We start from the raw sequence: 14431 nt of genomic DNA, 5'->3' as shown, positions 1-14431 counted from the left end.
TACATAAAAACAGCTGGAATTTGCTTTGCCTCTTGTCAAGGGACTCTTATTATCCTGACCCCCGTTTTTACTGTTTGAAAGCCATAGACAGTGGCCATTTTGCTGGATTGTACTTTAACTCTAAATTTGGGCATTAATTTGTCTATAAACTCCTGTGTTTCAATTTCTAGCTGGAGGCCCTATATAAAAACGTCTATCGTTCTGGCCTTAACCTCTCTAATAATTGCCTCTGCTTCTGTTATTTGGACTTTTAGGCCCTTTATTACTATCTCCTTTTCTTTTACTAAAGGTGTGTTCCCTTTGGGGTAAATTATGAACTTGTTTTCCCACCGTTCTGTAGGCCGTCTATTTCTTGTATAGGGATGTCTTGCACTCACAAGTGCTGTCAAGGTTTTCGCTTGACGTGGCGAGTTTTCAGTATCTCCGAAATTCAATGTCTGACACCCTTCAGGGTGAAATGCAACTAGCCTTTGGTATCCCCCTACCTCATCAAACATTGTGTTGAAGTAAGTTCTCAGTTTCGTTCCGACTTGGCTTTCTGCCATGAGCTCACGTTTGTAGCCATTGATGCAATGAGTGGCCTGTTGTGCTCACTCTATATAGTCCAATGTTAGTGACTAAGTCTCACACCAATATATATGAAAACCTTCGTTTCAAAACTAGGATATAAAACAAAAAATAAAGCAATTGGTTCCTAATCATTCACTTGGTAAACTAACAAAACAATTTGAAAAACAAATCAAAGAGAAAAACATCCTCTTCGAAACAGAAAAAGCATAAATTGTGAAATATGAAAATGCAATTTGAAACAATTGGCAAATTGAAAATGAAAAAGCAAAAGTGAAAAAACAGTAAATGTGCTATAAATGTAAAGTGTGCTTACTACTCCATTCTATCCGATGGATTTCCTGGCTGTTTGCTCTAAATAGATTGCAGTTTACAAAATCTTTATCTTATTTAACGACTCATTTCTAAGAGCACACCCAATGTGCGACTGCTCTCCTCAACGTACAGTCCCATTTCGGTCTGACTGGAGGGCAGTTTCATGATTCAACTTTTGAATGTGCAACCCAAATGTGGTCTCCTCCTGTTTGCCTCGCTCTTCATGTTCATGTTTGTATTCGAGGACTGGCTAGTATTGCGACACGGGACCACGTGATCTGTCGTCTCATCTCAACTCGGAAAAACTTTGCAATTTACGGAATCGTGGTATCTTCCACACAATATAATCACTACCCGATTACGATATTTAATTTATAAAGATTACAGTCGAATTAAAATCTGTAGAGAATTACATAGGTAAAGGAAAAGTTTGATTTCTGGTCTTCTTTAAGACTTGAGATTCTGCATAAGCCATCGACAATCATGTTCATTGTTTCTAAAGCCCTTTTCATTGGGTAAATTTGGATTTGAGACTCAAATCTTACATTGCATGATCGTCCAGCGACTGCACTTCTTCAGGCAAAAAATATGTTTAAGAGACAAAAGTGCATATTTAACATTTAGCCACTGCTGGTTGCATTCCTAGCGCAAAAAGAAATTCAATTATCGTGAAACATTAGTGCGCGACTATTCCTCTCAATGGAATAATTTTTCTAAACACGTGTAATACAACACTTATAAGATGCATGCTAGATCAGACATATGTCAGGGAGTGGTATTGTTACCAATTTTATGTGATTAATGGTTTAACAAATTATGTTAATAATATTTATAGATTGTCTTTCTATTAACTTCCACAAACAATAAACAGTGTAGAAGTAAGAGCGCAAAGGTTACTGAGATAAATGTAAACTACGGATATAGTTTGGCTCCAATCAAAACACAATTTTCATTTCAATTTATCATTTCTGAGTCTTAATTGGAAATGTATGTCTTTGAATTTTAATGTTTTTAAATTTTCGGTTTCAGTTATTATTTTTTAAATTTATTTCCAATTTATTTTTTTAAACTTCCATTTAAATTTAAATTTTAATTTTGATCATTAAGTTTAGAGTTATGATATTGTCTTGGATAACATTTTTTTGAGCCAAATGAAAGATTGACAGGACATAAGTATCGATCTATGTTTGAGTCTGCAAACGGTAAAACTTAAGTAACAGAGGCTACCGTACACAATTAAGATAATGGATAGAAAGGTCAGTATTCATGGTACATGTAATGTTTGCGATTTGACAAAGATGTGTTTTCGCGGAAGACGTACACATACATAACGTGATTATATTCAGTTGAATGAAAAATGGAAACAAAAGCCAAATTCGTCCGTTATAAGGATTTATCAAGTACATATATTTGCATATCTAGTATATGTAAGCAATGCGAATGTTTCTAATGTCCGATGTATTATTCAAGGAGGAAAAAAAATACTGGAATAAAAGAGATTTGATACATATTGGTATCAAAACTAAAAACTAAAAAATGGTTGATAGGAAGAGAGTAGTTTTAAAATCACTTTTTTCCTTGATAGAGTTACAACGAGTAACTAAGAAAGTTGACGACATCGAAAGCAACAAGTGAGACAACATCAAACCTAAAATGTTATAGAACGGTCACATTTGGACATATGGTTGCAAGTCAAGTATTTGATGAAGGACACAGATGTACGCCTGAGACTTAGTCAAGCTAGTACCGTGTTTCACTGGGTGGCTAATGATATCGAGTACAAACCATCTTCTATGAAGACAGACTGTAAATTCGCCATCTTATAATGAGAGGTGGTTAATTGGGTTTGGCTGGCGTTATCCAGAGCATGGCCTCCCTCGATAGTATAACCCGGCGGGAGTGAAAGAAGAATGGAATTTCAACAGAGAACTGAGAGAAAATACTGGAAAGAAATAATACGAGCCCCCTTTGAGAAGAAAATAACAAATTTCATCAGGAAAAATTAAAACGGTAATTCAAATTCAAGTTAGATTATATAAGTAAAATTTAACAGGTGTGTCCAATTTGGATTTATTACATCATCATAACGAGATGTGAAGAGAGAGCAATGTCCACGATTGATTGCTTCCCCGTCATTCACTTTGATCATATATCAACGTCTACTAGTTCATCCTTCCTGAATTCTTGGTTCTGCCCCTTCGTGGACTTCCTGGTCCCTTATTCTGACCCCATCCTTCCTTCTTTCCTTTCCTGTACTCCTGTCTTCGGACTGTCTCGTCCTTCTCTCCGAAAGTTGTTCATCGTCGCTGTATCTTCAGGACTTGTGCGCCCTCGCACTAAACATGCATTTCTTTTTACACGACAACCAACTGGTCCCTTTCTTGATTCACGAGGAAAGCACTAATATTCGGCTTCCACAGAGTCGAGACAAAGTTTACGCTTCTAGGACATTTTCAGACTAAATAATTTCGACTATGGTCGTCACTTTAAAGTCAGATTGCTCTAAAGTGTACGCCCTAATTTATTCTACCCAATCGTAGGCGGTGGTCCCAAATCTTTTCCGAAGAAATAGTTTCTTTGATCAGATTTAGACAGCATAGAATTTGTACGACAGTGCGTGACAATTTTCCCTTTGAAAATATGATAAGTGGACATAGGTTCCTACCCAAGCGGTTAGGGTTGGTAGCTCACATGTTTATCTTATAAGGACCGTGTTAAGATATCCCGGTCAATTTCACTGGTTCGGAAATATTGTTCCTTTGAAGTTTACACTGTCATGGACGACGAAAGTTCGAAGTGACCTTTCACAAAGCCTTCTCTGGATTAACTGTGATAAGACTTTAATTGCTAAATGCATTCAACTTTAAAATGTTCTGTAATTCAAAATTCGACACTTCACACAGACTTTAGGTGGAAGTCGTACCAAAAGTGGAGAACAAACTACATCATTCAAATTATAAATATAACTAAAACGAAGCACATTTACACCATATAATATCGGAACTGTCAAACACAGTAAATTAGTCTAGATCACCTAAAATACAGAATTTGACAGTATTACGGAAATCAACTGTTTGAGAGAAGGAATTCTAGACTAGAAAAATGTAAGACAATACAATTTTTCAAATAGTCTATAATGATTTTTCTAATGGATAACAACCAGGATCACAAACAACAAATGATCAATTCAAATGATCAATAGTACTAAATTAAAATCGTGATGTCAGTATTGTCAGAAGGAGAAACAATTTAGTTTCCGAAATCCCGAACGACTTCACTGTCTAGAGAACAACTTCCTCGATTTGAATCAGTAATACTAGGAAAGTACAGCAGGATAGATGTTCGATGGTGAGTCAAGAGGTAAAGAAGGACGAGTAGAGAAGTTAGGTCGGTCAAGGACTATCATCTCAGAAGCGACTATTTTGAGAACGTAATATAAAGAATTGCGTGAACATTTCTTACCTCCATTGTTTTCTTTGTAGCCCAAACACACCGAAGCTTTCTGTGAACCAGTAAATGGATTACCCGTATTTTTTATCAGCTTACTTAACAAAACCTATCACTCAAAATGTCCGTCATGAGATAATGACCCACCATTCCCTGTAAAGAAAACAAGGAAAACTTTGATGCCTGGGAATTTCATTATCTTCAAACTCACAGTGTCTTAAAATAATGAAACGTTTGCAAAAGATGAATTTCCACATCGAAATAATATGGTATATAAAGCCTTCTTTTACCAGCCAGAGACGAATGCCATCGTCCAGGATCACAATGAATATACAGACTGCTACAACATTGGTTTATTAAACGAAATGCTATAATTATTGAATACAATAACTTAAGATTTAAAAACAAAAATCATATTCCCTTGCGTGTGTATAAAATTATGTGCATTTTCTACGTCAAAGTGGCCCTGGTATTCCTTTAGAGTATTTAGGTGCTTGATTTGAGATTGACTACTGTAGACATGATGATTAAATAAAAAGGTTTTGCTGTAAACATGACGATGATATAGAAAGGTGATACTGTAAACATCATGGCTATTTTCTGTACTACAGAAACGTAGTGTATATGCAGTGTATCAGGACACTTGACGTCTTGTCTGACTCCACAACGCCGCCATCATATACATTATGTTAATATGTAAAGGGTCTCCTTTTACATTTTGGTATCTGTAGATGAAATTAGAAGGTGGAAGGGATATATCATAAGCCAACTACTTCATAGTTATATGTTTTAAAATATTATTAGAAACAAATGTTTATTTATGAACATTTGTGTTGGATAATTATATAGTAACATACAAATTATTTTGGAAACACACCTTTTGCATTCTCACTGAGGATTGTTGTTTTGTTTCAAAGGAAAATGTTTCTTTAGTAAGTGCGTATTGTTAAATCCTCAAATCAGGGTTCAATTGCTTATTTTGTCTCGGTCATGATACTTGTATATTCCTTCCTTCTTCTGGTATCTACTGAAGGTTGTGACAGTTTCGAACGTGTAAAGTTCTGAAATTTGTTTTTAACCTCTTTAAAGGCCATGACAAATTTTAAAGTTTGTTATAGCTTTTAATCTCGCCTCTATAGTCTAATGCTTATTATTTTTCGTATTATCCGCTACTGTCCACAAACACACAAAAAACGCAAATTTATCTTCGCATGTGCTTCACATGGTTCAACAGTAATATCTTTGTTTGCCATTTTGGTGGCATCAACTGAGGAAGAAGTTTTCTGGTCATCATTGATGTCAGAACTCACGGATATCACCTTTCCTGCTTGTCCATGACTATGGATATTGGATAACTTTTGAACATCTTTTTAGTCTGTCCGTAAGCGTGTCTAAGTCTATCTGATGCGTACTTGAGTATGACGGCTTGACCAGAAATAACAGGGAAGATAGCATGTGAAATGGTTTTCTAATCTGAACCGCATTTGTAGTTGCGCTACTAAACTAAAAACAAAATAAAGGGTAAATGGTGTCAGAAATACGAAAACACTGTTCAGGATGAGAAGAAAGAAAACCATTGATGAAGACGATGCCGAATTGATGATGATAAGATGACTATAAGGTAAGCAAATATAGAAAGCTGAGGATGATATGATGATGAAATAATAATGGAGATACGAAAGTTCGGATGAATAAGATAAATAAAGGGTTCACCAAAGCCTACATTTGGTTCACATCCGGGCATTTTAGAATGATCAATTGTAGTTTAATTGTATTTTATGACATTGCTGCTGATTGCAATGTCCTTAAAACTTACCAATTTAGTTTCCGGTTTATCAGCTGTATCAGACAACAATGCAACTGCAATCTCTATTTGTCCTTACCAATATCAGTTTTCCTATAGGGATGGCTGTATAATGACGAAATTAATAATTAATATTTGGAAATGGCTGTCTGTGAGAATGAAATGGGCCCCACTTGTCCTAAATGAGTATATATTTAATGAAGTGCCTAAAGTTGTGCAAATATTATATATATATATATATATATATATATATATATATATATATATATATATATATATATATATATATATATATATATGAAAATATCTTCATCTGCTATTACGGTTATGGTACAAACATTGCACGATTATTTCAATTCTTCATCACATTTTAAACAAAAGTTTGTTAAAAATAGTATGACTGGTCAGTGTATATTTAACAGAGGAATGTGTTATGGATAATCAGTGAGAACCCTGTTGAAGTCAATAGATTGCTTCAAATAAATACAAACACAGATCACCTTGCGTGAAGAAACCAGCCCATGTTACCGTAAGTTAATCTTTGAGGATTTTACAAAAGCGAACGGCATTTTCTTCATAACAGAAGTATTTGGTGGCAATTGTAGTACAACTGCTACATAACTAATTGAAACCAGTAAAATGTATATATTGGAATAGAAAGGGGACCTACAAAAAAAATGCATAAGTGTCATTCTCAAACAGTCACAAAACTCACACGCACATACAGACACACACCCACACCCCCATATATATATATATATATATATATATATATATATATATATATATATATATATATATATATATATATATATATATTGTTTTGTATATTTAATTTAAATGTTTTGTCTGTTATTATTAATGCACCATTGTTTGCTGGACTTGATCTTGTGCAAAACTGAATATCATTTCTGCTTGTCCTGCTTGACTTTCCTTTTTTTATTTCATTATTGTAAGCAGCTAATAAGAGCTTCATTATTGTCTATGTGTATGAGCTTATTAACTGAATTATTGTTTTAGGGAAACAAGAAGGGAGTAACCAGGTTGATTTGGATCAGGAGTTCGGAGATTACAAAATGAATTTTATAGGCTTTTGTTGTAAGTAAATAAGGCTCATTAGATCATTCTGGAAGTTTATTTTTATTATGTAATAGTTGCTTTTAGAAAATGCTACTTTGTGACCTGGGGTCAAGCAGAGAACTTTATTATCTTGTGACTGTGAGGAGTTTACGAGACGTGCCTTATCATCTAGCACTTTAAATTGTGTTATGATGTGACCAGTTTTGGCTGAAGTTCATTTTCTTCAAGGTGATTATTTTCTCTGGAAATACAAAAGTGATGTTACAAAATTGTTGCATAAAGACATTCATTGGAATTTATACTGAGTACAAATCCGGGATAATCTTTATGTGATTCAACAAGAGGCTGATGACACATCAGTACTTCGTAGGCTATAACTGACACGTAATCGCATTCAATTTTGAAAATATTCGGGACTTGAACAGAGTTTTATTCAGGACTTGTTATTACTAGGACATGTATATCTAGTTCTTGGATTAATTTTGGATTTAATTAGCAATACCCTAAGTTAATTGTGTCTAAATTTTCAATGTGTATTTTGGGAAAAAGATATTTATAAAATTGTACAAGGCTTGCTGTGTTCACACTTTCTGTTACTTATTTTAAAAGCATAGAGTCGTTAGAGAAAATCTCGTAACAGAAAAGTGGGAGCTCGTCCTTCGGATATGACTTTTGCTAACATATTTAAGAAAACTTTGTTTTTCAGATTAAAATTCCCGTAGTTTTGGAATGTTTTAAAATCCCAAGTCTAATTTCAACTTTTAGAAATCTTTCGTCAAAACAACATGCTTTTTTACAATGTCATCAAACGTTGAGATCTTTATGTCAAATACTACCATGTAGCAGTTACATTGTTTGGAAAAAAACATGAATAGTTTCAGCTTGAGAGAAAGTTTGACCTTTCTGAGGCAAAAGCGTTTTTAATGAAGCAAGAACTAAAAACATGTTTGTTCCAATATCTGGTGGAAAATAATGTTTGGCTAAGTCTGCTTTGATTTTGATTACTATGTCCGTATCAAAATCTAACCTAAAAATAATGGAATTTAAATTAAAATAGAAGATGGAATTAAACTTAAGAAACATTGAACATCAGAATGGTAAAGAGAAAAAAACAAATGCAAATCCATATGGAAAAGGTGGAAAGAGAGAGACAAATGCAAGAAGACAGAGCACTGTAGAGAGAAAGAGAGAACAATAAAGGAAATATAAAGTTAGATTAAAAGAATCAGAGCTGGCAAGTTAAAATCACATTCCTACTTTACAAAACAATTCATGTTGCAATGTTGCGAAGAATATTATGTCAGTGCCCCATTCGAGTGAAAAAGAAGTAAATCAAAATTTTCCTCATTTTGAGAAAACAAAATGCTCAACAATTGGAAATGGACAAGGAAGCATTGGACTCAACTATTACAGAGAGTCATGTTTGGCAAAGCCCAATATATGTTTGGTTCTCTGTCAGTAAAGATGAGTGCTGACTATGATCTGGTTAAGGAATGCACCTTAAAGGGTTATGAGTTAGGCCCAGAGGCTTATCGACGGAAATTCGTGAACTTTAAAAAAGAAACTGGACAAAATCATATCAAATTTGCATGATACAAAACGTGCATTTAGTTAATAGGTGGTGCTTAGCCAAGAAAGTTAATCAAGATTACTTGAATAGTTCAAAAATTGTGTAAATAGTGACATTAAGACTAATCTTGATGAAGATAAGGATTACACCTTGGAGAACGCTGCTGGTTCTGCTGATGAGTATTTCTTAGCTCAAAACGTTTATTTTGCAAGTAGGTCTCCAACTCAGCAGTCTTCTGGTAAATAAATTTTTCAGCCTAATATGAGCCCTTCTAAATATCAATCTTCCAAAACATTTAAAAATCAAGTTTCTGATGAGATTGATCAAAACTAATTATATCTTTTCACGTGTATATATTGCAATATAAAAGGGCACGCTTTTTCTGATTACTACAAACTAAAAAATAAGCAACAATATCAAGAAAGACCTATTCCAAATGCTCTTATTTCTTGGAGGTCAGGTTACAGTCATGTATTGAAAGTAATATATTTGTTGGGTCTAAAAACAACCAGTATGATATTATTATGGAGAATTACGAACCAATCATGTTGAAGGGTTCTATATTACTATTGGGTGATTCGGACTCTCCCATCCCTATTAAAACAATAAGTGACACAGGTGCTTCTCAAAGTCATTCATTATCAGTTACTTTGCCTTTTTCTGAGAAATATCCTTCTAATGAGAGTGTTTTTATTCAGGGAGTAGAGTGTGGGTTGGTTAATGTTCCTCTCCATTGTGTAAATGTATCACAGACTTAGTCTCAGGATCCATGACAGTAAGGACCGTGTCAGGATAATGTGACTGGGTGGGACATCATGCTACATATATGCGGCATGCTGTCCCCGTGCTAGACATATCACTATCAACTGCCACACTGCAGAAAACTGTAGCGATCTGAATTAAAAATTGTTAAAGCTACGTTACAAATCCAAATCACACACGCACACACACCCGTGACTGTCGGAACAGTATTTCTTTACCTATTAATATCATTCATTTATTAATAGGCAATCAGCTAGCTGCCGGTAAGGTTGTGGTTAATCCATTTGTAACTGAGAAGCCTTGTTTGGATTGGAACGTTGATCCTATTGAGAATGCATTTCCGATTTTTACCCAGCTTTTACTGTTACTAGAGCTATGGTAAAGAAAGCTCTTGAGAATGATGTTGATCAGAAAAGTATTCCTTAAGCTGACACATGTATTGATCAGGGGTTGCATTTGGTCACTTTATCTCCTTGTTGGGATCAATCAGAAGGTACTGATCACATTCATCCTCTTTTAACTACTCAATAACGTTGACAAACGACAATCACTTGTCGTCGAACAGGAAATAGGTCATAAGATCTCCGGTTTAATTCAAAGGACCATTATTGATACTGAAGCCACAGAAGTACCTATTTGTTATTTCCTTAAAATTGGGATTCTTATGAGAAACTGGAGACACCCCAGATCACTGCTGATCTATCAAATAGTAATTCCAAAATCGTACAGAGAGGAAATTCTTAGTCTTGCCCATGAAACACCTTTGGCTGGTCGTTGAGGGAGCAGTAAGACGTATCACATGATCTTGAATAACTTCTGTTGGCCAAAAATTAAAAGTGATATGTTTGGATACTACAGATTATGTCATACTTGTCAAGTGATAGGAAAAGCCAATCAGAGGATACATAAGGCTCGTCTACAGCCTATTCCAGCATCTGACGAACCATTTTTCAGACTAATGGTAGACTATATTGGTTCCTTACTCAAGACCAAGTCAGGTAACCAATACCTGCTGACCATAATGTGTGCGTCAACAAGATTAACATAGGAAATTCCCGTGAGGAATACTAAACATAAAACGATAATAAAAGCTTTGATAAAGTCTTCTACTCACTTTGGCCTTCCCTGTAAAAAAAAAATGTGAATAAAGACCAGTACAGCAGGAGCCCTCACAAACCGGAATGCTTGAAAACTGAAATTCAGCATTTGCTCGAGAATGATTTCATTGATCCGAGTAAAAGTGACGGGAGTTCACCATGCATACATGTACCGAAACCATATAATACTTTCCGCATGTGCATTAATTAAAGAAAGGTAAACAGTGAGACAAAAACAGATACATTTTCATTACCATTACTCGATGACTGCATTGATAAAATTGAAAATGCAACGTATGTCACCATATCTGACATGCTGAAAGGAGTTTGGCAAATTTCACCGACAGAAAGGGCAAAGGAATTTTCGGCATTCGTGATACCAGATAGAATTTATCAATATATAGTTATGCAGCCTGGAACGAAAGGATCGCCCAGCGCATTTCGGCGTTTAATGAGCATGATTACATCTGGTCTAGATAATTGTGGTGCTTACATCGATAATGTCATTATCTACAAATCCACTTTGAAAGATAAATTTGCGACACTTCGGAAATTCTTCGACATACTCACTGATGCAATTTGACAAATAGTTTATCCAAAAGTAAGTTTTTGCATTGCATGTTTACCACTTCTAGGACATATTGAGGGACATAGACCAATTAAACCTAAAGATGCTAAAGTCAAGGCTAATTCTGAATTACCTGTGCCTATCAGTAAAAGCAACTGATACGACTTTTGGGTATTGCTGGATACTATCGGAAATTTTCCTCCAATTTTTTCCATAATTGCTGAGTGGCTGACAAATATGTTGAGCAAAAAGACAAAGTTACACTGGTCTGAAAAGGTCAGGAGGATTTTCATAAGCTAAAGGCCATACTTAAGAGTGCACCAGTTCTTACAGCTCAAATTTCAGCCGATCATTTAAACTATATGTTGTTGCAAGTGATGCTGGGGTTGGAGCAGTATTCATTCAAGAAGATAACCAATGTGTTGATCGTCCAGTGTGCTATTTGTCAAAGCAATTAAATAAGCTCCATATAAATTGTTGTACAATCGAGAAGAAATGTTGACCTTTGACAATTGCATTTGAACAGTTTGAAGTTTAAATTAGTTCAGCTCCTTCTCCGATTATTGTGTTTAGTGATATAAACCATTACTTTCATCGGCATGACGAAAACCAAACATCTGAGATTATTAAGGTAGAATTCATTGTTGCAGGAATCTAATATTGACATCAGCCACATCAAGAGAAAAGACAATTTAATGGGAAATGCACTTTCACGTTTATAGAAATATATTGTTTCATGTATAACTTGTGTCATTCACAAGATTTCATCTTGTGTTTCTCTAACCACATGTGTATTTGACTATAAAGAAAGTTTATGGTATAAATCTTTTTTTATGAGTGGAAGTATTATGTATATTTAATTAAAATCGTTTTTCTGTTAGTTTTAATTTTGTTTATTTCATTACATTTTATTGTAATGTAAATTTTTTGGCTGGATTAACCTTGTCCAAAATTCAGTTAATTTCTGCTTGACCTGATTGACTTTTTAATTTTTATTTCATTTGTGTAACCAACTAATAATTCCTTCATTTGTGCTATGTGTATGAAATTATAAACCGGATTATCATTCAGGTAAACAATAAGTGGCAACCATATTGATTTGGGTCATGGTTTTGGAGATTCCAAAATGATTTTATTAGGATATTGTGTTGTATGTAAACATGGCTTATTAGATTGGTCTATAAAATTATGTTCCAGTAGGTTATATTTGTTTTTAGAAAATGCTATATTACGACCTGGGGTCAAGCAGAGAACTATATTATCTTGTGAATGAGAGGAATTTACTAGTGGAGCTTTAACGTCTAGAACTTTAAATTGTATTATGTTGTGACCAGTTTGGGCTGAATTTTAAGGTCATCAGGTATTCTGAATTCAAGTGATTATTCGCTTTGGAAATACAAAAGTGCTCTGACAAAATTCTTGCATAAAGACATTCATTCAAATTTATACTGAATTCAAACCTGGAATAATATTTATGTAATTCAAAACAGAGGCTGTTGACACCTCAATACTTCGTAGTCTATAAAAGATGTGTCATCGCCTACAAATTTGGATCTTTTCCTGACTTGAACTGAGTTTTATTCAGGACCTGTTATTGCTAGGACTTGCGTCATTAAATATTTGATTATTATTTGCATTTAATTCAAAATGCCATTAGTTCTTCTCTTTCTCATTTTACACCTTCTATTATAGGAAAATATATTTGTACGTTAAATATTACAAAGCTGGATGTCTTCACTCTTTTCTTTTATTTTAAGAGCACATACTCGTAACTATATATATATATATATATATATATATATATATATATATATATATATATATATATATATATATATATATATATATATATATATATATACACATTGTCTTTACTTTAAAATAACACGTATGCAAGTATGTATGTATGCATAAATAGGTATACATTAAAAGAGAGATATCGGCTGACAAAACAAAATAAAATGAGGATAATACCATACACAATTCTTCAATGTAAAATCATATTCCTCGAAACCCGTTGTGAAACATTTGTTAGAATATTATTTTAATTGCGTTCACCTTGGTAGCTGGGTTGGTATATTGATGGACTCTTATTCCGTGAATAAAGAAAACTCGAGTATGTAAAATAATTTTAACACCCGGACAGAAATTCATATTTCCAATATAATATTGCTCAAACGATTATCTCAAAATATTGTAATACAACAGAAGAGCCAGAAATTGTTGAATTATAGCGGAAATCTTAATGCATGTAAATACAATAGACACTACATACTTTATTTAGAAGCGAAATTATTCGAGATTTTATGTATTAAATGTAAAAATCTAGTTCAACTTATACATGCCTATATTACTCTTAAAGTTAACGCATTTTTGTTTTGTGTTATTTTTTCAAAGCAAAGTCGAGCCAATAAAAACTGTAAATTGCAAGGCAACCTTATTTAAACACGTCAGATGCACCTTATAACTGACACTGATAAATTCAATCGTATATAATTGTATTCCTGTATAGTGTACAACTGTTCAAATTAATAACCATTGTCCACTCTTTTATTTGTAAGGAGAAACTATTATTTAAACTGTTATTATTTAGTAGTTTCATGTTGCATTTGTTGACTGAATTAAAACCCATAATTAAGGGGATATAAATAGTTATATCTGACCTATAATTTAAGTAATAAGGATAGCATTTTACATGTAAAATATGATATTGTTTCATATTTGCAGAATATTCATATGGAACCCTTATACCATATCTCTCTCTCTCTCTCTCTCTCTCTCTCTATATATATATATATATATATATATATATATATATATATATATATATATATATATATATATATATATATATATATATATGAATTAGCCACAGTCACCTACATCGCGTTTCATGCATGCGTTCCAAATAAAAACTACATTTGCTAAACATTTACAAACTATTCATCTAGCGTATCAAGCTTAACAGATGCGAAATTAAAACATATTTAGAACGGAATAATTTTCACTGCAAAAAGTTTTTTTCTCTTAAAACGAATCATTTAATGTCAAGACTACGCCTGGTTATTTCTGTATTTAAGTTTTGATATACATCATAAAGTATATAGCCTTTAATTACCCTGAGTTACCGCGTATGATATTTACGTTTCTAACGATATATGTCTCAATGGCCTGAAGACCAAACATGAAAAATAGCTTCCCTATTTCCGGATTCTTCTCCA

This window comes from Sinohyriopsis cumingii, chromosome 5 (genome assembly GCF_028554795.1).
Source record: "Sinohyriopsis cumingii isolate HCF-2022 chromosome 5, ASM2855479v2, whole genome shotgun sequence".
In the NCBI taxonomy this organism is placed as follows: Eukaryota; Metazoa; Mollusca; class Bivalvia; order Unionida; family Unionidae; genus Sinohyriopsis; species Sinohyriopsis cumingii.
This window is presented reverse-complemented; position numbering follows the sequence as displayed.